This window comes from Ursus arctos, unplaced genomic scaffold (genome assembly GCF_023065955.2).
Source record: "Ursus arctos isolate Adak ecotype North America unplaced genomic scaffold, UrsArc2.0 scaffold_3, whole genome shotgun sequence".
NCBI lineage: Eukaryota > Metazoa > Chordata > Mammalia > Carnivora > Ursidae > Ursus > Ursus arctos.
Window position 1 is genome coordinate 48,448,077 of NW_026622985.1, and position 26,206 is coordinate 48,474,282.

The 26,206-nt window shown below is 36.4% G+C and overlaps 1 long non-coding RNA gene across 2 annotated transcripts in view; it reads left to right on the plus strand.

Moving 5' to 3' along the window:
- Window positions 1–26,206, plus strand: part of LOC113261137 (uncharacterized) — a 358,028-nt gene that overhangs the window by 18,852 nt on the left and 312,970 nt on the right. Inside the window, exon 1 of one of the 2 annotated variants that reach the window (XR_006410371.3) lies at window positions 17,724–18,661. The exons of the other annotated variant lie outside the window; for it this stretch is intronic. This is a non-coding gene — a long non-coding RNA (uncharacterized LOC113261137). Of the gene's footprint in view, window positions 1–17,723; window positions 18,662–26,206 lie in introns of those variants that run through there. 2 annotated transcript variants of the gene reach the window in all.

A 26,206-nucleotide genomic window follows, 5' to 3' on the forward strand; every position in this document is an offset into this window, starting at 1 on the left:
AGGCTCCCTTTTGGTTCCATATTAAAAATTATTTTAATATGACTGATTTTTGTGCACAGTGATGTTCTAATAGTTTCCTTTGTCCATTATGACATCTAGCCAATAAGCAGTTGTATTTATCAGTCTGTAGAAAGGAATCTATAATATCTAGTCATTTATAACTTGAAACTAGATGACAGTAATTGGGTCTTAACTTGTTTTGTTTGGTGAAAAGGAATAATTCAAGCATAACCACTGAGTTTGTAGCAAGTCATGTTATTAGCCAGTACAGAGTTTCTCTGTTTATTAAAAAAAATCATTTACCCCATTTTCTCTGAAATTTCCCTCAGATGGCTTCACCCTTATGAGTCGTCTTAGAGTGTTTAAGGTATATCCTTGTGTTTGTATTTGTTCTTGCAAAGACTATACATATATTGTTGTGTGGATTTTTAGTTTACATAAATTGTATCATTATGTAGACCTAATTTTCTAATTTTTTCTATTCAGAATTACGTTTTAAGATCTATGTTACTTTCTAAATATCTATTCAATGTTTTCCCTATTGCCATACAGTAGTTTATAGTATAAATACATATACACTTTATTGGTCTTCTTTTCCCCAGGGGTGGACTCATAGAGCTCCTATTTCTTCTCATTGCAAACAATCTTTGCACATCTTCTCTTGTGGATTGGATCATAAATTTTATTCAGCATAAAAACGGTGCTGTTAAAACTGGATTTGAGATAACCTAACTTCATATATGTAACTTTAAAGACTCATATCCTATGTTTCTCCCTGGGTACTTAAATTAAAGGCTATAGGAAGAAACCTTTTAGTCCCAAATTAAGGGGCCACTGGTTTTCCCACAGACTTACTAATGAAGTGAATCAAGCCATTATAGTGTGGTTTAAATTCTATGTGAATATCAAGTATTGTTTAAATAGTCATTAAAAAACACTTATGGAAAGACAAATTCTCCCATGGAAGTGTATGAAAATTGTTACTATCATTATAAAGTCATTCAAAAGGAACATATTATTTGCTCAGCAGTCTATCATAAATTCTTACTTTTCAAAATAATTTTAAGTACTATGAAAGAATTGCCATTTTCTTCCCTCTAATCTTGAATCTTGGCATCTTTGCCAATTCTTCTGAACTGAATTGAAGTTATAATCCCCAAATAACGCCATCCATCAAATTTTCAGACTCGTGGCTAGCATGAATAAGTACACTTGAACCCCTGGTCAATCTTGTGTACTAGTTATAGGCTAATTCAAACAAATTTCTAATAGAATATAAATTACTTTCTTCCTATGAACAATGATTAAACATATTGAATTTCAAAACTTTTAGCTTTTCTCCTTTTAGACATTTAGGAAGTTAACATTTTTAAAAATAAAGTTTAAGATTTTTAAGAGATTAATTAAAAAATAGTAATATTAAGAGATTAAGGGTTTATTTCTAGCCAGGAATTTAGTATCATAGGTTAAAAGTGGTCACAAATTACTTGACCTTTCTTTCATTGAGGGGTAAGGTCTCATCCCCACCTCTGAAATCTAAGTGAGCTCGGTGACTTTTTGATCAGTATAGTATGACATTGTGACCTTGTGTCTCTTTCCAAGTCTAGCTTTTAAGAAACTGATAGTTTCTAATTATAATGTTCTGTTATGCTCATTGTGAGTGCAGTCATCTTCCCTATAAGAAGGCTGATTGTACCAGGAGAATCATGCTATGAAGAAGCTTGGCTGGCCACATGGAGAGCCAGATGGATGTCTAGTTAGCCCCTTGCTATTCCAGCCGTTTCAGCACAGGCACCAGACATGTGGGTGAAGAAGCCTTCAGATCACCCTAGTCCCAGCCACTCTCTAACTAGAGTCAAATGAGAGACCCCAAACAAGAACCACTTCAGCTGAACTCAGTCAACTCACAGAACAACATGAAATAAGTAATTGTTTTAAGCCATTAAGTTTTGGAAGTGATTAATATTCAGTATTAGATATTAGGAACACCTGATCTCCAAATTGTTGCTCAGGTTTATGGGATGTTATGGGTAATTGCATTTAAAATAAAATGTGTCAGTGTGGCCATATGCCACTCTCTGTTTACTGAAATAGTTTATTTCTATCTATGATAACTGGGACAAAAAGCAGGAAATAATAAGAAGTTGCTGGATGTTTAAGGATTGGACTGAGTTTGAAACTAATTATTGCAGTGACCTATTGGCCAAAGAAGTCCAGAAAGAAAAAGAGACAAATGTATTTGCAACTGTGGATGAATTTGGTGAGCCTGAGAATGATTCTATTCTTATAATGCCAGAGAGTGTATCTCTTAGGAATTCTTTCATCATCTCCCAGAGAACAGTCAGCATTTCTCTGTGGGATCAGAGAGACCTGGGAAATTTTTGTTTTGTGAGATGAATCTTTATTCATTTTTCTATCTGGGACTGTTTGTATATTATCAGGACATGTGAAAACTTACCATTGCATTTTTGTATACTTTCCCCCGTCCTGCCTTTGAGTCCTAGATCTGTACTCATCAGGCCTGTGATCTACCTAGATCACTGGCACTCAGTATCGCACTCTGTAAAATGAATGTAAGACTGTAATCAGTTTATAAGTCTTTATTGTGAAGAAAAAATAGAGACTTCATTAAAACCTCAGGGGAATGTCTGGCAGATATTAGATGCTTGATGCCCAATGCCATATCATTAATATTAATCTTATCACCATATAAATATTAACAATGGAAATAAAAGATAGCAGCAAGAAAGCTTGTTTACAAAGAGATTAAGTTCACAGTTTCTCTATTTTTGAGCAAAGGATCCAGTGGAATCCTAGTCCTTCCTCTTTGGTATTTGCAATTGTCTTAAAGATTAAAAAATTGTGTATTTTCTTGGGTAAGTGGTAAATATTTGGATGCTAGTGTAAAATGTTCTCTGTGTAGTTCTTTCATTTTAAATAGAACAAGTCTGTATTTTGGAAGAATGTATATCATGCAGTTGGGACCAGGTGGTGGAGAACTGTATAGTTCTCAGATGATACTGAAGAATTTCTTGCCTAAGGTTGAACTGAGTAAGGAACAGTACAGGGTGAGTTGAGATGACTTTCCCTTCCTGGAGTAGTAGAGATGAAAAAAGATGTAAAATTCTTCAGGATCTGGAAGTGGTCGTTTTTTTTGTTTTTGTTTTTGTTTTTTTTTTCCTTTCATACATTAACGCTTCCCATTGCTTGTCTTAGAGTCCTCATTTTCTGTGTGTGGTTACATATATTTGTTGTTTTGCTTCATATTGGGGAAGTTGCCCATATCTTCCTCCTGCCACCAGGGTCCCTCACCCCGTACCGCTTCTCTGACTAATGTGCAAGTTTATTTTTCTAATCTGGCAATAGAAATGACTCTGGGAAGTTCTGCTTAAATGCACTACAAAGTTAGATGTCTCCTTCCTTAATGTTTGTGTGACTGCCTGAACTTTGCTCAATCTAACAGCTGTCCTATTCTACTGAAAAAATATCTGTTTCTTCCAGTAGATTGTAAGATCCTTGAGGGAGCTCGTTTTCACTGGTGTGTACATTGCTTTGCATACAGAAAGCAGGTACTCAGTAAATATTTGTTAAGGTAAGGAATAAAGAGATGCCAAAGTCAGAGGGTTAACTCTGTGGCGGCCTCTCAGGAGCAAAAGAGCACGCTGGTACAGAAATTATAGCCTGTGGCTTCAGCCCCCTCGGGTTCAACTACCTTTGGAGCTAGTTGAGTTTTAGAACTTGCTTTATCTTCCCATTTACTTTAGCTTTTGTGTTTCCATATTTATCTAGTTTACATCGCATATTACCATGGGCCTGAGCTCCCTTTTTGTTAAAACATTGACCTGTTTTTATATTTTAACCCAAAAGATTGAATTTATTTTTGCGGTAAGAGTGGTGGTGATTGTCTTTCAAACATGGATGTTCCCTTAACACACATTAAGACCTTATCACACTCTATAGTATTCCAAAAAGGAAGGTGAACTGTTTTCAAAGGTAATAAATAGCTTTAACAACAAAGGATGTAAACACCTCATGAAACAAAAAGTCTCTAGTCATATGAATGACTTGTGGCTAAACATTTCAACAGGATCAGCCTTTGTTTCTTTGATCTTTAGGTTTTTTACTTTTGAATGTCCACACCTGGCAAATGCAGTAAAATACACAGCATCTGGATTACAGAATGCAAATAACATCCATTCAGGCAAACCTTCAGGAAGAGCTGCCTTGGTATCGGCATCATGCATTGGAAATAAATTGATTTGGACTGCAGTAGGAACTTTCTATAATTATATATGATTTTCAACTATAACTTTTTTGGGGGGATGGACCTATTATGCCTCCCTCTTTGGTACTGAATAGAACATTTTACTATTCTTGGTCTCGTTTTAATACAAACAATATTAATCTAGTATTTTACTAAGAATGACAACTTTTGCTTCTTAAGTGTACTTTTTTGCTTTGCTTTAAACAGACTTCTAAAATGCAGGAGAGAATCATTCATTAGTAAGATTCTTAAAATTTTCCTTTTCATTATTTATTGTTCTTAAGTTTTAGGTATTTTGGACAAATGTAAAAATTTGAAACAAGGTTTTTTTTCCACTTGTACATCATCATGACTTCCTTTTTGTCAAAACTTTTATGGGAGTAGGGTTAGGAAAAGTGCAGGGATTGGCAAAAAATAGCTGAAGGCAAATATTAATTATTGTGTATAATTGAGTAATGTGCCTTGGGGGAAAATGTTTCTGAGATAGGTTTTATGTTAAATAGACAACCATGTGATTTAGTGCTCCAAGAAAACTTGTATATTATGTTCTCTTTAAGTGGATTGTTAAACTTGCTTTATAAAAGTGATTCTGGGTTACTTAAGCAATTTATAATAATTTAAGGTCTTTTTACTGAAAGCTATTGGGTTATTATGTATTTATATGTGGCTGATGCAATTGGGTTATGATTTTTAATTTCTATCATAACCTGGCCATTGTTTATAGAAAGTATGCTAAGAATATGTTATATTCAAAGTGTATAAAATTATACACAATTAATATCTATTCATTCAGACAATGCTTTGGTTCTTTTAATTTTTTCCTATCCCTATCCATCTAAATATCCAGATGTTTGGTGTTACATGTGATTGTATGAAAGCTCTGATCTGAAATCCTATGGCTTACTGGATTACCCTTTACCCACATGGTTTAAATTAATAATAAAAAAATGAACCAGTGCAATCTTGCAACAAAAGAACAAGACTTTATTGTATAACAGAATTGCAGATGTGGAAAGGTGCTCATAATAAAGACAGAATATTTCTGTTTCATAGAGCATCTGGAATGCCACAAGATCTCTAAGTTATCAGGAGCTAATGTTAGACAGCCTTGGTTTGCGATTAATTTAATATTCAGAGAAATTTTTTTTTAAAGCTTTATGCCATTCATCATCATAATGTCATTTTTGCAATCCTAAAATGATTTACAAAGTCAACTCTCCCCCCTAATTTCTAAAACAATATTAAGACATCAAAAAGTTTCAGATACAAACTTCAAAGGGCAGCCAAATCAGAGATTTCTGGCTAAGACAGTTTAGATCATTTAATATCCTCTGGTTTCCCTAGGATTAAATTACAGCTTATAGAATTCTTGGAATCTAGCTAAGGAAGTATTATATAATACAGCATGGCAATTTTGAGGAGGCTGGCGAAGAGAAGGAATTGCCATCTTTTCAGTGTATCAGCCTTTCAGTGAGTGCTGGTGCAATGTTAGAGGTAGGAGAAGTTACCCCGGTGTGAATGCGAAGCCCCAGTAACCAAAGAAATGTTTGTGTGTAAGCTCAGGATGACATTCATGTAAGGACATTTAGTTTCTTCTTCGTCGAGTTGTCACATTATAGCGAAGCTTAGGTTCAAGGAATGAAATTATGAATCATGAGTGAATATCTGAGGCAGGAACTGGTGACAGGAATTCATTCTGCTGCAGCCACAAGACAGTTCTTTGTCACTGTGGTTTTCTAGGGACAGCAGTGACTGCTAGGTGCTTGTCAGGTGCTGTGATGCGGCAGGCAGGAATCACACCACACGTCATTCTGGCTGTAGGAACAATCCCGTATGTCACCGCTCGGTCTCTCTGAGGAAATTGAGCATTTTCTCAAAGAACCGCATCCAGCTTGAAGGTGAGCCAGTAAAGGAGAGGGTCTGTGGAACAAATGTTAGTGCTCTGACTAAACCAAGATATAAGTGATTGTTGTAGGCAGTGACCTGTTACAGAGGACCTTCCATCACACACATGCCGCCAGAAAGATGAGCGTGTTGTACGTTGTGATGTGCATATAAGCAAGCTCGGATCACCGTCAGGATAATATATTTTTAAACAAGATTTTGGCGACCTTGGCCTACACCAGTTGGTCTGAGAGTAGGTTTGTTTATATGCCTTAAATTGGCAACAAATGCACTGAAGTTTTCATAATTGAGAGAGGCAGCAAAAGATGGAAATTAGAGAAAAACGTTTGTAGAAAAATTACTTTTCATGATTTTAAATTTGATTTAAAAGTATAAATGTGTATCTGCGGTTCCTGACTTCACTATTTTGTGCATGTGCACAAGAGTATCAGTACCCTTAAGCCACAAGAGTGTGATTTAAGTGCGAGATCTGCTTAAACATTTAATGCATCTAAACCATAGTCTTAGAAAACCAGAGTTCACTTTGTAGATATATTTCAATTTAGCATAACTAAATAGATCCAAACCCTTATTAGTTCAAGCTGCATTTTATACTGTTCCTAACATGTGTTGATCCTCCCAGTATATTTTATTTGCACTTCACATTCTAAATTTAGATATGCTATTCTATCAGAACGTGATTATTGTTTTTAAAGGGCTAAGAACAAAACTCTCTATTTGCTTTAGCATAAAAGTCTTGCACAAATTCTTTGATGTCATATTTTTGGGTCTGTTTTCTTTCTTGGTTTCTCCTCTGTAGTTAGTTACTTAGAATTTCTTTGTGTGTAAAACGTCTCAATGAAAGGAAACCTTAACAGCGCTTTCAGGATTGCGGTAGCTATGACTGTGATGCCACTTTACACTTTCATTGTGTAATATTGGTTTGTCTATCCTCATTAAATTAAATTAATTAATTAGTTAATTTTTTTGTCTATCCTCATTTTAAAGACAAATGAAAGTTGATAAGGAGGGAGTAGGTAAAAGATAAAAGCACAAATAACATTAGAAAACAGGGTAGAGAGACACAAAATATCAAAATAGGGTTGAAAGACCCAGTATAGGAGAGATGGCTACTGAGCTATGGTTGGAGCTGTGCCATGTGTTTTGCCAAAAACATTAGAATTATGCTAATAAATAATGGTGGATAGAGAAGAAGAGTGCATTTAAATTGGGTGTGACTTCAGGGAGCTCATCAATGATAAAATGTTACCCTTTTGCCTTTAGTTTGACAATCCTTCCATCAGCTTCCTATGTATCTGCCAGCATCTGGATTATTTAATTTTATTCAAAAAATCAATTTTCCTCTCTGTTGAGGTCACACACTAGTGCTCAACAGGGACCAAACAGGTAGAGAAAAAGGTAAATTTACCTATTTGCCAAATAGGTAAATCCTATTTGGGATTATGTATTTTTAAGTAAGATTTTGGAAATCTTGGATTTGGAAAGACTTTTTTTTTTTAACTTAAATTCAATTAGCCAACTTAAAGTTTCAGATGTTATCAGTTATCAGTTGCATATAACACCCAGTGGTTTCTTTCTAAACGGTGCAGCTGGTACCTCAATGCTGTCCACTCACTGCTATGGGGGAACATGAGGTCTTTGTAGGTTATAGATAACTCCTCACTAAATAAGAAAACAAAAATTCTATTTTCCTACTAAATGCAGTAGAAAAAGTCAAAAGCAAATATAAAATTTTAGTATTAAGTTATTCATTTCAGGTATCTTTAACTCAAGGGAATTAAATTAAATCACATAGGAACATAATTTTGTTCCTGGATATGGAGACCACATGGTAAAGATACACATTCCTTTCTTTGAAAATCAAAAACCTGTGGAGGATGTGGAACCATATGAGATCCTGGATATCCAGAGGGGAAGAATCAAGGCTTTGTATTTCCTTTATTCTATCAGTTCTTCTCACTTTGTCAGTTTTTCTTTTTTTCTCCCAAAGTATGCCTCTTATGCAAAACCAAGGGACATTAGAACACAGGGTGTATATGAACCATCATGTCTTCCACTGTCTGATTAAAAAAAAAAAAAATCTCATATATGTTGTTAAAGCAAAAAAAAAAAAATTAATTCCAGTGATTACATCAAGGTGGTTTTGAAGGCACTGCTCTAAGTCCTCTGAACTTACACAGGTTCCCCCGTAGACATATGTCATCAGTTGCCTGAATTCCATTTAGATTATGTTTCTGAGAACTGAACAATTCACTGACAAGAACATATGTGCTAAATGCAAATATTTGATTTAAAGGTAGGATTTAGCAGGATTTGCTGTGTCTATTTTGCAGGAGATTGCTGTAGCCTTATTACTTGTGAGATGGTTTGGGGGCATACCTTTTAAAAATCAATCAGGAACCTTTGGTTAAAGGACCTAGGTAATGTCATCTGTTTTTCAGGTATTCAGTTGGTATGTGTATTTGTTGGAAATCACTTGGACCCTATGAATTACATGGTTTCTGTTAGACTACTTTTTACCAATGAGAATTGTGCTATTCAAATAAATAAAAGTATTTTATGCATAAGGAAAAATTATGGTGACATGTGAAATGTGGAAAGACCATAGCAAAGAATTATCTTTCAGACTAGATATGTCTCTTCATAATTCTTCATCAAATACTAATTATAATAGAGCCCCATATAAAGTAAATTTATAGCCCAAACCAGATGGTTTTAAGTTTTTCAAGTGCCAGGAATGAAATTTCTTTGTATCTATGTACCTTTTTTAGTTAAACATAAATAGGGAGAGGTATTTATGAATTAATACAAATGACTCAGAAGCTAAGAAATCTCTCTTTAATTAAAATAAATAAATCTAAAGAAGCTAGATGACTTTAGGTATGCTTAGACTCCCTAGTCATTGTTCATAAGAGAAAATACAGGTATTGGTATATCAGTCCACTCCAAAGACATGTGCTATCCAAGATGACCTAACATTGAAGACCTTTCCTTTGTAGTTAGCTGCTGATGTCTAGGTTCATCTCTTGTATTGGGCAGATGCAGAGACTGGTCTGGATCTTGTGCTTGTTTAGGGGAAGAAGCTGAGGGGCACTGCACTATACTCTGTTTTTCTGAACAACTGGAAAACATTAAAAACAAAAGAAACCCTAAAGCTCAATTCCAAGGAGTGCCTGGCTGGCTAAGTTGGTTAAGTGTCTGCTTTCGGCTCAGGTCATGATCCCAGAGTACTGGGAGCCTGCTTCTCCTTCTCGACTCTCCCTGCTTGTGCTCTCTCTCTCTCTGTCAAATAAATAAATAAATAAATAAATCTTTAAAAAAAATTCAATTTCAGAGTCTTTTTCCTTTTTAAATTTTTATTTAAATACTAGTCAGTCAACATACATAAGTATAGTATTGGTTTCCAGAGTAGAATTCCAGTGATTCCTCACTTACATACAGCACCCAGTGCTCACTATTAACAAGTGCCCTCCTTAATACCCATCACCCATCTAGCCCATCCCCCACACCTCCCTCCATCAACCCTCGGTTTGTTCTCTTGTCGTTAAGGGTCTTATGGTTTGTTACCCCTCCTCTTCCTGCCCCCACCCATATGTTCATCTGTTTTGTTTCTTAAATTCCACATATGAGTGAAATCATATGGTATTTTCTTTCTCTGACTGATTTCACTTAGCAGAACACACTCTAGTTCCATCAATGTCAGTGCAAATGGCAAGATTTCATTCTTTTTGATGGCTGAGTAGTATTCCATTATGTGTTTTCGTGTGTGTGTGTGTGTGTGTGTGTGTGTGTATGTGTGTATACAATACATCTTTATCCATTCATCAGTCAATGGACATTGGGGCTAGCTCTCTCCACAGTTTGGCTATTTGTTGATAATGCTGCTATAAACATCAGGGGGATGTACCCCTCCGAATCTGTATTTTCGTATCCTTTCGGTAAGTACCTAGTAGTACAATTGCTGGGTAGTAGGGTAGTTCTATTTTTAACTTTTTGAGGAACCTCCATACTGTTTTCCAGAGTGGCTACACCAGTTAGCATTCCCAGCAACAACACAAGAGGGTTCCCCTTTCTCTGCATCCTCACCAATGCCTGTTGAGGGGCCTAAGAAAGATGCTAACAGTGCAGCCCCTCAGATTATCTTAGGCAAGTCCACACTGATGAAGTTGCCTTTTAGAGACAGCTTTGCTGATGTTGACAGTCTTTTTCCCTCCTTTAGAGCTTTCATTTGGCCTCCCTTCGTGATCAGGTCCTCTACGTTTTAAGAGTGATTGTCTTCCTTCTTTTCCAGGCGGTCAGTGATTACATGAAGGGAGCATCATGGGTATCTACACCTTTAATGTCTAGAAAATGCTTTAAGGATTTTTTGAATCATAACAGTGGGATTTTGACTTTATTCTTTGACAAATTGAAGTTTCTGTTTAGATTCATATTTCTTTAAAGGCAGATGTTCTAGCCATCAAAAGCCATAGAGTTTACTGCCAATGATTTTTGAATACCACATTTCTATTTTAATTAAGCCCTTGTTTGGAAAAATTAGAATTTTTGTTTTATGTCAATATATGTTTAGAACCATTTGGAATGGACAGATATGGTTAAGTGGCATTGTATGCTAAATGATATTTAGTATTTTATTCTCCATCTACTTTGGGTGGTCAAATTTGTATGTGCATGTACATATATAATAAAAATATATAAGGAATTTTTTCCTACTTTGTCAAAAATATGTTTTCAAAGCATTTTTTCATTGGAAAGCCTAACTGTCTTTGAGTCTACTAGACAGTGCTTCTGATAGGTTGTTCAGGTTTTTGATAAAGTTGAAAAATAGAATGTAATTGAGTAAAGGTAATAGTGCTAAGCTGTGTTCCATGACTATTTTTGCGAAGGAGAAATGAAAAGTAGCATCTGGTAGAGCAGAGTCATGTGCTAAGTAGACGGTCAGCAGATGGCAAATTGTGGCTAAGGAGGAATTGTGAATTAAAATAGAAAGATACAAGGAGGGTGGACAAGAATCCACATGTTTATCCTTTATAGATACCATTTACTCTGTATTGTTCTCTTGATTTATTTAAAAATATTTATTTAGCGCTTCCTGTGTTTTAGGTATGCTCTCTGGTCCACCTTGTCCCTTCTTCCATCATAAACTTGATTTTATTTGTGGCTAAGTCACCCCCTTACCTTTCTATTTGATTTTTCTCATTCTCATTTTGTTAACATTGACATAGTACTGCTTTTGTTCACTCTATGGGTTCCATGGTGGTCATTAAAAAATTATGCAAAAAACATTGTGCATTGGCGTGAAAACAGATACTTAAGTCTTTTCCCAGGCACTCTGGAGGTTAGGAAGGTTGCCTCCAAGGTAGATCAGACAAAGAGCAGTATGTCCACATAATAAATAATAAATTTGTAGTTTCAGATAAAGTAGCAAATGAGGTATACTGGCAAAACCATGAACTTGGAAACCAGGATTCCTGAGCTATACAGAATTAGTTATTACTCTATGTGGTATTGAAAAGGTCTGTAATATTTCTAGCCTCACTTCCATTCTCTATAAAATTAAAGGGCTTATTTACTTATTTGGTAGCTAGGGTCCTTTCCATTATAAAATTAATTCTGTTATTTTAAGAGTACAGCCTTAATTAGGGAGGTGAACATGTGTTACCTGTTCATTTGGTTGATCAGGAACTTATCTAAATTAATTTATAAAATGTGAATTAATAGTATTAGACAAGACTCCCTAAGGTTATCTGTTTAATTAACTTTTAGAATCTGGGAATCACCAGGCAGAGTAACTACTAAAAATTTCAGGACTCATTAGCAGAGCACACATGTATTTTTTTTTTTTTTAAGATTTTATTTATTTATTCAACAGAGATAGAGACAGCCGGGGAGAGAGGGAACACAAGCAGGGGGAGTGGGAGAGGAAGAAGCAGGCTCATAGCGGAGGAGCCTGATGTGGGGCTCGAGCCCATAACGCTGGGATCACGCCCTGAGCCGAAGGCAGACGCTTAACCGCTGTGCCACCCAGGCGCCCCAGCACACATGTATTTTTGAACACCATTAAGAAAGTATCTAACTGTCCTCATTATTGTATCTCAGTATCTATAAGAAATAAACTTTCCTGGAGTCATTTAAACTCACTCCCTTGTTTTAACTTTTTCAAAAGATAAGGAGAGTTATATGTCAATTTCTTTTATGTAACAACCATTTATTGTTATTGATAGCCTCCTTCACATTCCATGAAGTCACACCTCTGACTCTTCTCCAGAATAAATAATATTTTTTAAAAATTGTATTTGCCAACTTAAGGGGTTTTCAGTGAAGCTAAATGATCTAAAATGAATGTTTTGAGTAATTGTTACTTGGTGAACTTCACTGTATCACAGGGCATAAAACAGAAATATGATCTCCTTAATCTTGATTCTATTTTCTACATGTTCCATAACTTCCTCCATCAATACAACCAAAGCAGCTGAAAGTTAGAAAACTGTGGTACTTGTCTTCAAATCCCTTTGCACTTAGGTAGTGGGTGTGAAAACAGAAATGTAAGAAACAGAACATGTGTGATATATGAATCAAAGTGTAGAGGCTATTTGGTGTGAAACAATGTGATCCTTGTAGCTCCTGCTAATGCATCATTCAGCAAATGCCTGAAGAAGACAGAGTTTTCAATGGCAAAAACAGTCTCCTGGAAATAGACCCTTCATTCAGTCCCTTGCATGAAACTTTATTGGACAAAAACAAAGAAATATCTTTATCTTACGAACTTAAAATAGGTGCCTGTAATTGGATATACATAACAAATACATGGAAATAAATTTGTTCACATCATTACCTGTATTCTGCAAAACTAGCTGCTTTCCATTTCAGTTAAAATTCTTAACAAGTCAAGGTGTCACATATAACACATGGAAACAAACAAATGTGGCTAATGGATATTTTTTGAAGGGTGTAACTTAACTGGTTTTCCTGACCCCGCATTTTGGGCCTTAAAATATGAATGTAGTAATTAGGTAGAATTCACACAGCCCCAGACATCTGGATATAAATACTTAGAAATGTTCTTTAATCCAGAGCTTCATGAAGGTGATATGCATAATCTTTGAGAATGGCCGATAATATAGACTTCTATTATATAACAACTTAGAGAACAAATGTTGCAAATCTCAGTCATTTGATTCAGGAATTGGTGAAAATGGATATGAGCAAGAAAGAATATGGATAAGAGAATTGTTCAGTTCTGTTCTTACACAGGTATCTGTGATCTTAGTTCTCTGTGTTCCTGATTTTGTTTATCTCATGTTCTTGTGTGCCTTTTTTCTTTGTTTCAGTGGACCCTGTTTCTATTTGCAGAAAATACTTTGTCTCTACTACTGCAACTGCTCTAAGATCCCTTAATATTGATTAATATCATCACTATGGAAGTTTTTATTTTATTTTTCCCTTCGTAAGCCCTGTGGAATATCTTGAGCCATTTATTCCTCCAGCATTGACTTCCCTCATTTGTTTAGTGCTGCAGGTCGGCTTTCTAACTGGAGAGTCTGTTCTCTAATCATATACCTCTGCTGTGATTGGGGAGAGTGCGGTGTCAGAATGTTTTACTTCTGATTCCTGACTGGGGCCAGAGTTGAAAATGCATCCTTCTGTGGATGGCCTCATGACACAGACTATGGAATTCCATTAAACAAGCCCAAACTCTCTGTCGTCCCCCATCCTCATCCCCCACCTACAGAATTTCAGAAATGTTACTTCATATGATTTTCACCACTTCTGGTCCCTTGACTTTCCAACTTCCTTCCCCATTGCCAGGCCCATGAACTACCAAGTCCACAGCTGTTAACATCATTTTTGCATTTGTAGTTTTGCTTCCTTTTCTGGGGATATTTTGTCTGTGTTTCCTCTAAGTAGATCTTCTGCTCTTTCACAGAACCTGTTCAGTTTCCCCTCCATTGTTCTCTGTATCCACAGGCTGGTTGCAGCATGGACAGATGGTAGAAACTCTGTTGGAATGTGGTTTTTCTTTCTTTTACTTATGTATAATTTGACCTTAGAGTGTGGTCTATCCAATGCTGAAGTCATGGGTCTAGTGTGGATTAGTTCTTACTCTTGTTGATTTTATTGTTTTGGGAGGGTGAGGAGGAGATTTGGAAATGGTCACCATTGTTCTCCAAACCCCAGCATTTGTATTTTTAATTAAGATATCATGAGAACTTGTTGGGGCGCCTGGGTGGCTCAGTCGTTAAGCGTCTGCCTTCGGCTCAGGGCGTGATCCTGAAGTTCTGGGATCGAGCCCCACGTCAGGCTCTTCCGCTGGGAGCCTGCTTCTTTCTCTCCCACTCCTCCTGCTTGTGTTCCCTCTCTCACTGGCTGTCTCTCTCTCTGTCAAATGAATTAAAAAAAAAAAAAAGATATCATGAGAACTTGTAAATATTGTTGGAGGACTACATGGTATCATGGATGTAAAGATTTAAACACTCCATCTAGAATATAGTTGCTCACTGGACGAACAAAGATTAGTTTTCTTCTATCTTGTGGGGGACTTTTTAGCAACATGTATTGTAAGCTGTGCAGACTTAATCATTGGGTGTTTGTTATTATTACCCATACGTGTGTCTACTGACACCAGGACCAGAATTCTGCTTCTCACTTTTAGTTAAGTCTAAGCCCTATTCCCTTTTTATAGAGGTGTTGTTCCCTTAGGATTTTCAACAGTGATGTGAAAAAAATGGAGTAACACTTTAGAGATAACGTATGATTGGGACATGCTTTATCTCTTTATGAGCATCAGAAAAGTGCTTGCAGTTACAATGCCTCAAACTTGTTTCAGCTTTACCTCTGAGCAGCTATGTGTATTGGAGTATATGTGTTTGTGTAAGCTTTCTTGAATTTTTTGGGACAATATTGTGTATAATGTGAGCAAAGAAGCAAAAGATAATTAACCAGGTGTTTCTTTTGTCATCTTGTGGTTGAGAATTTATACTAACTGATAGCCAGCTAGCCCTGCAAACTCAAAAATAAGTTTCTAGGACTCGTACATGATAAAAGATTCATTGGAGTGATCTGATTTCAAGGTGATTTTGTATATAATGGAAAAGTGGGAAGATTTAGAAGAGAAATGAGAATTTTATTTCATTTTATATACTTAAGGCACTAAAATCTTATACTAAACTGAGAGTTCATTTAAAGTTTTTTGCTTCTGTTACTTTCCCTCTAAGTTTGGTTTTACTACAAGAGCCTCTAGCCTTCAATAAAACTTATATTAGTCTAATATTATTATATGATCACAATATCAATTAATATTTTATGATAGATTATAACAGTAAGGTACAATAGTTGTTACTATGTTATACTAATATATTTATACTGATAGAGCATTTATAGTAGTGTAATATATAAAATGTATAAGTATATTTTAAATATAAATATAACACATTTCATCTTGGCCTTTTATCATAATGAGGTATATGTATATATATCTCATAGATATATATCAGTCTTTACCATGTGACTCTAAGCTCTTTGAGGATACAAATTGTGTCTGTATGTTCAGGGTCAATATGCTGCACTTAATGGATAGTCCCTAAATTTCTATTGTTGGGACACATTTCTTAACATATTAGCTCCTTGAAATATGAAGAGTCCCTGCCCCCCCGAAAAGTGTTCTGTGTCAGGTAAGTTTTAAAAACTGTAGGTTAAAAAAGAAAGTAAATAGGTTTCTTTTCTTTTTTAAAAGTTGGGGGAATGGGATAGACTGGTGATGGGTAGTGAGGAGGGCACATATTGCATGGTGCACTGGGTGTTATACGCAACTAATGAATCATCGAACCTTGCATCAGAAACCAGGGATATACTGTATGGTGACTAACATAATGTAATAAAAAAACATTAAAAAAAAGATTTTATTTATTTGTTTGACAGAGAGAAAGAAAGAGAGCACAAGCAGGGGGAGGGGCAGAAGGAGAGGAAGAAGCAGGCTCCCTGCTGAGCAGGGAGCCCGATGGGGCTCCATCCCAAGACCCTGGGATCATGACCTGAGCCAAAGGCAGATGCTTAACCAACTGAGCCACCCAGGCCCCCCTGTAAATAGGTTTCTTTAACAGCAGGACTACTTAGGGTCTTTGATTAGCTCATGTGTATTGTGAACCTCACAGGGAAGTTTTAGTATGAGTGACTGCATTCATTCATTCAGCATATTTTTAGTGTCTTACATGTGTCAGGCAGTATTTCCATTTATTCGGACTTGAACAGAGAACAAGAAGCCAGGGTCTCTTCTCCATGGAGTTCTCCACTGATACAGTTTTTTTTTCATTATTATTATTTAAAAATTTTTAAAATTTGAGTATAGTTGACACACGGTGTTACATTAATTTCAGTTGTACAACATAGCAACTCGGTATCTTTATATATAGTTATGCTGTGCTCACACCAGATGTAGCTACCGTCTGTTACCATGCACACGGTATATTTTTCCGATGGTTATCTCCTTGGAATAACTATTACTCTGCCCTGAGTATTTTTAAATTAATATTATATACAATACTATGTACTTCTTCCTTCTTCTGTTTCTGTTTTCACTGCTATTTAGAGGTACCTGGATGCCCAATCACTGCTATAAAATGCTAACAGCAAATATTTATTGAATACTCACATACTAGTTATGTAAATAAAGGAACATTGAGTTCACTAAGTAAAATGACAAGGCAAAATGATACAGCCCTACTTAGCCCTGAAAGTAAAGCCCCATTACCTTTGTCCTAATTTAGTTTTCCATTATTTATTGTTTTATTCCTAAACTTCCACTAAGCTTAACATTTACACATGGGATTATTTTCCTGGGTACACATTTTTTTTTTTTTTTTAAGGCTTCCAGTCACTGCAGAATTACAGGAATGCTAGACAATTAAGGGTTTGATTATTTTGGTGCCTGATCTTCTTAAGAAATGGTTTTGTGTTCCAAAACCAAGTAGTGGCTGAGAGTAGAGACAAATTGCATGGCTTATTTGGAATCTCGAAAAAGAAACTATTGCTTGAAAAGGATATAGAACAGAGAGGAGAGGCATCAGACCAAGAGGTTTCATCACCAGAGAGAGAAACAGGTTCCAAACAGTGGCGGCCCACAGAGAGCTGTTGATGGCCATTGTGTCAAAGTTCTCATTCTTACTTTTCATTGACGGGGAACTGGCATGCCTCTCAGCTGCGTCAGGAAATGTGTTTTTGACATTTGAGAGGTGAGAAGAGAGCCAGGAAGGAGACATTGGGACCTTTTAAATGATTACACAACGTAAGCCAGATTCTTATTCTGTAGAAATAGTCCTATCGAGTTATAAGTATGAAAATCTGGCGCCACCGTTTTATGGTCTCTGAAGAGCTTAACATTTCATCTTATTTTAAATAGCAACACTAATGTCCTTCACCTGCATTTAGCATTATAAAGTAGATATTTAATGGAATTAAGTAACTGGAGCTTTGTCCTCTGATATAGCCTTTAATAATTATAAAAAGCTTTATGATTACTGTTTTGGAATTACTTTACTTTCATATCAGCCATATTTGGCCAGTTCAGAAGACAAACTGTGCCCTTATCCCTTTATTTCTAGATTCAACACAGTGTTGTGGAGTGAAAAAGTAAGTTATAATTCTGTTGAGATTGGGTGTTATTTCAAATTTAGTTTATAAGTTAATTAAAACTGCTTCAGAATTAGGTCAGGCTATTGTACATTTGCGTTTGTGTGGTAATTTCTGCCTCTTGCTCTGTGAAGGGTTATGGGGTTAGTGCAAGTAATCCCTCCTGCTCTCTCTTCATGCTCTGTGCTCGGGATATAAACAAGAAGGGTATGCTGAATCAAGAAAAGCCTTTTTTCAAAAGGACTACTGCGTGCTTTGTCCCATATGGACCTCTCAAAATAGTGGCCACAATTTTGGTTGGTCACAACAGGCTGGGGAATTCTTCTGCATAACAAGACTTGAAGGCAGCACGTGACAGTAGATTCCTAAGTTCACCAAAAGACTGGTTAGAGATGAATTGAATTCATCCTAGACAGTTTTCTAAACAACCAAATTCAAGTTTTAAGTTAAAACAAATCAAAACAAAATGAAAGAGCCAACAGTCTGCTGTTTACCTGCTCACCCACTGGAATATTGTCGAACAGGGTCATACAAGACCCCCTCTGGTCATCATCCTGGCTTTGAGTCTTCACTTCCATGATCTGTACTGGCCCACACATCTTACACACCCACATGCTCATCACTTCCTTGAACCTGAGCCCATAGCCTCATTGCAGAGTGTTTTGTTTATGTCTGCAGTTGCTCAAATGCCATCTGTGAAGCATCGAGCTATTGTGCTGTATTTCTACTGGCTCTAGTTATTTCTCTTCCTATTTTCTATGGCACAAATAAGTGCTCTTTTTGGGAAGCAGATGTTTTTTCAATGTGAATGATTCTGCTAACACTTAGCAAAAATCTATCTGCTGCAAAAGGCCTTTTGCACTTGGGGTAAGTAGGATTTCATTGACCTCCCTCAATTTGAGCAGGAAAAGTTAGGTCCTTATTTGTATATTATCTGGAGGGAAATTTCTGTCTTAAGTTTCTTACAAAATTTTATTTCTCAGGATGTCTCCTGCCTCTTGGTACTAAATACCCAGTAAAGGGGATTAAAATTGTTCTGCTTGTTTTCTAGATAGTTGTTTTGCTAGGAGGGTGGAACTTGTATCTCCTTCAGGAAGCTGGTCCTTAGGAGCTGCTTCAGAGTTTCCTAAAGATTATTGTTGTTACCTGAAGGGTAACAGTGGGATACATATTGGCTAGTTTTTTGGTACCCCAGAGATAGTGTTGGTGGTATGTGGGGACAGTGGGGTAATATATAAAATGCATAGGGCAGTGTATGACACACAGTATGTGCTATGTAATTGTTACTGTTGTTGCTGTTTGTATCTCTGAGCCTATAATGGAATTACGTATGTAGTAACCAGAGAACATGTATTTTCCCCTAAATAGGCTTATCATGGAACTCAAGGAACCCTGTCAGAACTTCAACTTGCCAGTTATAAGGCTAATGAGAAAAAACTTCCCCCTAAAATTTTTCTTCTTTGTAATGCTTAGAAGTGCTTTATTTGCCATTTTTCTTCCCAGAAAATTTTCTCCCTGAGGCTTTTGAGACGTGGCTTGCATCTCTCAAGGTACAGAGGTGGTAGTGGAAGGAAGAGGTGCCTGCTTTAGGTCACTCTCTTTATCTGGTATGACTCAAGGTAATATTTCAAATAGGCACAACAGATAAAGGAACAATGACACAAATGGGCTGATGTTTTATCTGAGTCAGTGGCAACTTGAAAGGTTTATTGTGACACAGTTAATACAGGCCTGGATTCAGAGTCTGAAGATCTAAGGATTGTTTCTAGCTTGAGCTTTCTGTCAGTCACCTAACCTTTGTTTCTCTCCCTTAAGAAGAGCGTGCAATTACTAAGTCAAACCAAGAAGGGACAGAGGAATAGTTAATTATGTGGAGGTTTTGAGTATCGAAATTCTCAGAGAACGTATTCTAATTACTACAGTTTCCCTATAGTACTTGAAAAATGTTAATCTTTTCCTTGTTCTCTAAAGTTCTGGATTGTGTTCTGTTGGAGCCCATCAATTATGACCCTACATCTTCCAAAAAAAAAAAAAAAAAAGCTTCAACATGAGTATTATGAGGTGACAAGGTAATGAAAGCAGATAAAGCCTGCGTCTAGTCAAGAATTTTTTTAAAAAACCGTTTTGGTTTTGATTAGCGTTTAATAATGCCCTTTACAATTATACATAGGGTAATAAATAACTGATATTTATGTGACATTTTATTGTTTTGCAAATGCTGGCACATGTTATCTCACTTAAACATCACAACAACTTTATGTGAAATTGCCTGAGGCATTTGGATTTCAGAGCTATTAAGTGGCTTGCCCAAGGAGACACAGCTGGCAAGAGGTAGAGCAAACCATGGACTTTCCCGCTTTGACTCCAGTGTTCTCTCCAAAATCCACCACGGCTTCGTCAAAGACAAAAAGACATTGTCCCTCAGACTTGTATCTGATGAGCATTCTGATCAGTGTGTGCTCTACTAAGACAAAACCTACGTAGTGAAATTAATAATGAAATAATGTTTCCGTGTTCTAGGCAATCACCCCAACCACCCTACCCCCAGTTCCCCAAACCCCAAACTTTCTATTTACCTCGAATAGGCAAATACTCTAATTCTTAGTTTACTTGAGCCTCATGTGGATAATGTCCTCATGCAATATGAAAAATAAATTTGTGTTTTTTTTTAAACTCAGTCTAGAATTGGCACTTTTTACATGATGTTCTCATGTATCACAAAACAAATTCTCAAACATATTTTGGTGAAGAAGTGGAGTGATTTGAATTATCACGCAGCTGGCAAAGCTGTAGGCATCATTGGTAATTAAGTCCAATTTGACATGTTTATCCTTTAGTGCAAACAATGTTACCTTATCCAGTTTCCTTAGTTCTTGATATTTTACTGTGTTTCACCTCTTCAGTCTATTTGCTGGTATTGATTACTAAACCCTTAGCTCTTTAAACTGGGGGAAATTCTACCTAGCTATCTTGTTTGTTTCAGATATTTGCCCTTGAGTTACCACATATATTGTTTTTGTGAGCTCTGTCAATAGAAAGAAATTAAATAGCTGCTATGAAGCCATTTTTGCTCTGTGTTGGATGATGATTCTCTTTTCTTTGTCTGACTTTAGCCTTGTAAAAGTGTCATCATAGCAACGTTAAGTGACTTGTAGGAAAACATAAATGCCAGGCCTGCCAGCCTTCATACAACGGATTTTCCTTTCTGGTTTGGCCTTATGTCTTTACTTCACACATTTCTGAGCGGACAGGCAGTTCTGGCTTAGCCCTTATCAGAACGCCCATTGCACTGCATCGTAATCGGCTCTTCGCTTATTGGTTTCTTCTCTAGACTGCAGATTCTTGTAGGAAGAAGGCTGTATTTTGTTGGCATTCCCCCACACTCCGCCTGCTCATAGAGTGGTGTCTGACACATAGTCCAAGCTATTCATTAAATGTCTGGTGAATAAATGAATGAATACCAAATTAATGAATTAAGATGGCTTTCCTGTTCTTCCATTCGCTGGCTGATTTCCTTGGGCGTGATGTCCAGTATCCACCAAAAAAATGGAGGCAATGATAATATTATTCACAGAGACCACTGTAAGAGTAAATTAGACCATTCACTTGAAAGATTTTATACTGTGAAGTACTCTTCAAAAGATGATTATGCTAATACTGCAAGTTTGTGTCTGTATGTTTTACTTCCCATAATTCTATCATAACTTCTTTTTGCTTTAATTCAGGTCTGGTTCATTACATTTATTAGTAATGTAACTAGCCTCTATGCTTCAGTTCCTGCTCTTTATTCCACACTGCACCTGGAATAACCATTGAAATAGTAGATGGGATTGTCAGTTCTTCACTTCACACCCTTCAGTAGAGGCTTGTCTGTCTTGTACACCACCACATCCCCAACTCCCAGGCCCATGCCTGCTGTCTGTGCTTATATGCCTCTGGTAGTTATGTATCCAGGCCGGCAAAGGAGGGCACAAAAGTCTTTCATCACATGCCTTCTGTGTATCTTCCCAGCCTCCACTCTCACTCCAGCGAGAGTTGGATACCTATCCAGGATTGTAGTAGTAAGAAACAGTGGAGAATTCCCCAGACAGGGTCTTCTCCTTCACACCTCAGTGCCTTTGCATATGCTTTCCTTTTCTTCCCGGGAGGCAGTTTCCCTCCCCTGCTGGGGTAGTTGCCAAATGTGTATCTCTTAAAATTCAGCTTAACTTTAGACTCATCTTCAAAGCACTTCCCTTTCACCCAGCAGAGGTTTCCTGTCATTTGAGTTCTCATAGCACATTGCATGTAAGCATGTCTGTACAGTTTGCAAAGAATTTATAATAATTGTTTGCATGTGTGTTCTCTTCACTCGATGATGAGCTCTTTGTATGGAGCTGAAATGTAGTAGTCTGTATTCCTTGCACCTAATGTGGCACTTGGTACTCTGTAAGCACTCAGTAAATGTTTCTGAAATGAATTATTATACAACCTTTATAACTATAGTTTTATTGGCAACAGTATATTCTACCATATTCTTCTAATAGAATTTACTTTACTATTCTGCTGTTGTGGAAACTTTAGAGATTCCCAGTGCTCTGTTTGTGGATTCTCATCTCAAATGAATTTTTCGCTTAGTGTAAATTCTCAGGCAATGAATATTGAAGAATAAAGTTTCTGATAAATAACATCCTACAATTGTTAGATTAAGTTAGAAAGGAAAAAAAAGCACCTTTGTAAGCCTATTCACAGGCAAGTGCTTTGCATACATAGTCATATGCTTAAAATAGTTATCTATGTAAAACATGGGGAGTTTATGTGCACATGTGACTTTAATTTCTATAATGAGTATATAAAACAGGAACCAAAATTGCAAAATGGGTAACTAGCATGACTAGGCAATTCATAGAAGAGGAACTATGAATGGCTTTCAATTGTGTGAAGAGATGCTCAAACTTACTAGTAATGCAAGAGATGCAAATTAATATATCAAAAGTCATCAGTCACTTCACTCACAATGGCAAAAATTAAAAAAGGGAGTCATTAGCAAACATTGGCAAAGGGGTGGGAAGACCTAATTTTTTGTACTGCTAATGAAAGTGTAGACCTAAGTAGTCATTCTGGAAAGCAGTCTTACAGTACTTAGGAAAATTGAGTCTATTTCTCACAGTATGATTTGTGGTAGCAGGGAGGTGAAGGAAGCCTGGATGTCTAATGCAAGCACACTGCGTAAGAAATATGATAGATGTGACATATTACAATGCATCAGTTAGAATGACATACAACAATATAAATCATAACAACATAATACCGAACGAAGGTAAGATAGAGAATGTGATGTGTACTTCCTCTTTCTAATATGCTATATTCTTTCTCATGCTTTAATAGTAATGAGATCAGATGATTATAGTTTTGTCTTACCTTGTCATAGTGAGGCAGAAGCTTCTATAGTAATGTTACATAGTCATGTTACAAAGCTATAGTTATTTCTTTTTTTAAAAAAGATTTCATTGATTTGTTTAAGAGAGAGAGAGAGTGAGAGAGAGCACAAGTGGGAGGGGCAGAGGGAGAGAGAGAGAATCTCAAGCAGACTCCCACTGAGCGTGGAGTCCGACACGGGGTTTGATCCCAGGACTCCAAGATCATGACCTGAGCCAAAGGCAGATGCTTAATTGACTGAGCCACCCAGGCACCCCTATTTCTTTTTTTAAAAAGATTTATTTATTTGAGAGAGAGAAGGCATGGGGGGAGGGGCAGAAGATGAGAATCCTCAAGCAGACTCCCTACTGAGTGTGAAGCCCATTGCTGGGCTCTATCCCAAGGCCCTGAGATTATGACCTGGGCCAAAACCAAGAGCTGGATGCTTAACCGACTGAGCCACCCAGGCATCCCAAGCTATAGTTCTGTCCTTTCCTTTCCTTTCCTTTCCTTTCCTTTCCTTTCCTTTCCTTTCCTTTCCTTTTTTCTTTCCCTTTCTTCCTTCCTTTCTTGTTTCTTTCTTTCTTTTTCCTTTTCTTTTTTTCTTTCTTTCTTTCTTTCTTTCTTTCTTTCTTTCTTTCTCTTTCCTTCCTTTCTTTTTTTTAGATTTTTTTTTTTTTTTTTTATTTGAGGAAGAGAGAGAGAGAGAGGGAGTGTAAGCAGGAGCTGGCAGGGGAAAGTGAGGGTCAGAGGGAGAGAGAGAGAAGCAGGCTCCCTGAAGGAGAGAGAGAAGCAGGCTCCCCCTGAGCAGGGAACCTGACGTGGGGCTCCATCCCAGGGTGCTGGGATCACAACTTGAGCTGAAGTCAGACACTTAACTGACTGAGCCACCCAGATGCCTCTATAGTTATTTCTTAAAATACTGCATAATAAAATGAATTTGTTAAAAAAAAAAAAACCTAAGGTAGATTTTTTCCTCTACAATGTGATTGTGAGATGCTATTCTTTCCATAATATTTAAAAGTATATTTGTCAGATCACTACATTTTAAAAGTATTCTTTTCTCTCTGCGAAGGAATGGAGGTCAAAGACTAAGGAAAAATAATTATAAAATATTTAAATTTCCTGGTTTATTTGAGAATCCAAGAGATTACTTGTTTACTTTTTTGTGGTGTTTTTTATGTAGACTACTTTGGTAAGTGTTTTCCATTTTCTGTTAAATGTAAGTTAGAGAAGATGTTTAACTGAATTTAAACTATCGTAATGGTAAACTGGAAAGCAAAAACAGAGCATAATGAGTGAAGGATACTACAAAGCAGAGAAGCGGACACATAATTTTTTGGACAAATCTAGAAGTTAAATATATCTCACTGTCTCTGCCATTTATGTTTTTCCAGTTAGAAGTTATCATGGGTAGAGATGGTCAAAAGGTAAACTTCCAGTTATGAAATAAATAAGCCCTGGGGCTGTAATGTATAGTATGGTGACGATAGTAGCACTGTCCTATATATTTGAAAGTTTCTAAGGGAGTAGATTTTAAAATTTCTCATCATAAGAAAAGAAAATTGTAACTATGTGAGGCGATGGATGTTAACTAGACTTATTGTGGTGATCATTTCTCACTATACACAAATATCAAGTTATAATGTCGTACACCTGAAACTAATAAAATGTTATATGTCAATTACATATCAACAAAAAGAAGTTATCATGGTTATTTTTAACTAGTCTTTTTTATTGACTTGAGATGTATCCAAGTTTAGTAAGTCCTGTGAAGTCTCCCTCTTAGATATCTTTCTAATTAATCTCCTCTGTTTTACCATAACATCTTTATTTAACTTCTTCCTTGGTTTACTGTAAGAGCTTTTTTGTTCTACAGTCTCGTCTCACTACAGTCCATCTCCCCAGTTATCCTAAAACTGTCACGAAGTTGCTAGTTGTCCCATTCGCTGCGCACTTTCTGCTTCATCTTCTGGCATGCTTCTTCCACGGGGCTCCCTATGCCTAAAATCATACCTTCGTCTAGTGAACACAATATGTTTAACACCCCTCAGAAAACATTCCTCCCTCTCTGAAGATTTTCCAAGAAAAGTTGGGCCCATCCTATGTGTTTCCACTGTGCTTTGTAAATGCATCTATTATAGCACTTATCTCAGTAAATTATACCTTTGGTCTGGGAGTCCATCTTCCAAGGAAGAGCCTTACATAGACTGGCAGGGCTAGTACACATATTTAATATGTGTGTCCTTAGAAAATAATTGGGGTAGCCATCTTCCTTGGAAATAAAAAAAAAAAAAAAAAACCAACAACAACCCACAATTACTAAATGATGGGAACCTTTCTTTGTGAGAACTGGGATATCTATTGATCTACCTAAGTATCATCATTTTATCTTTTTATCAGTTTTTTTTTTTTTTTTACTGAAAAAAGAGATCAGAGTAGGTGGTGTAGAAGGATATTTTAAATCCTTTCCCCCCTTCCCCAAATATATATATATATACGAACCAAATCTACAGATGTGCCTATGTCCAAAGCCTAAAGTTACCGATTTATGTTGAAGAATGCTGTTATTTATGCCATAGGTCTTTCACCTTAAAATTAGTTTTATTATAGCAAAATTGGGCTGAGGACTTCTAAAGTCACAGCCATTGATATACAGAATGGGAGTCAGATGTTTGAAAGTTCCATTGAGTTCTTTTTAAAATACCGTGCTTGTATTACTTTGTAATGAATTTAGATTAAAGATACAACTGTAGGCATGAAGGAATGTCCTTATTATTACTATGATTTTGAAGTATAAACAACAAAATTGGGGATCAACCCCATTAACTTCTTATACTTTGGTCCTGTTCTAGCTTCCTTTGGGTATAAATAAGACATTGTTTTTATGTAATTTGGAAAGTTCCCTATAACTTTAATGGGGAGATTTTTTTTTTTCTATCATTTGTTTAGACATAAAGACAAAACTGGTAAATTTAGGATTCCTTTATGGAAAGTCTCTGTAAATGAAACTAA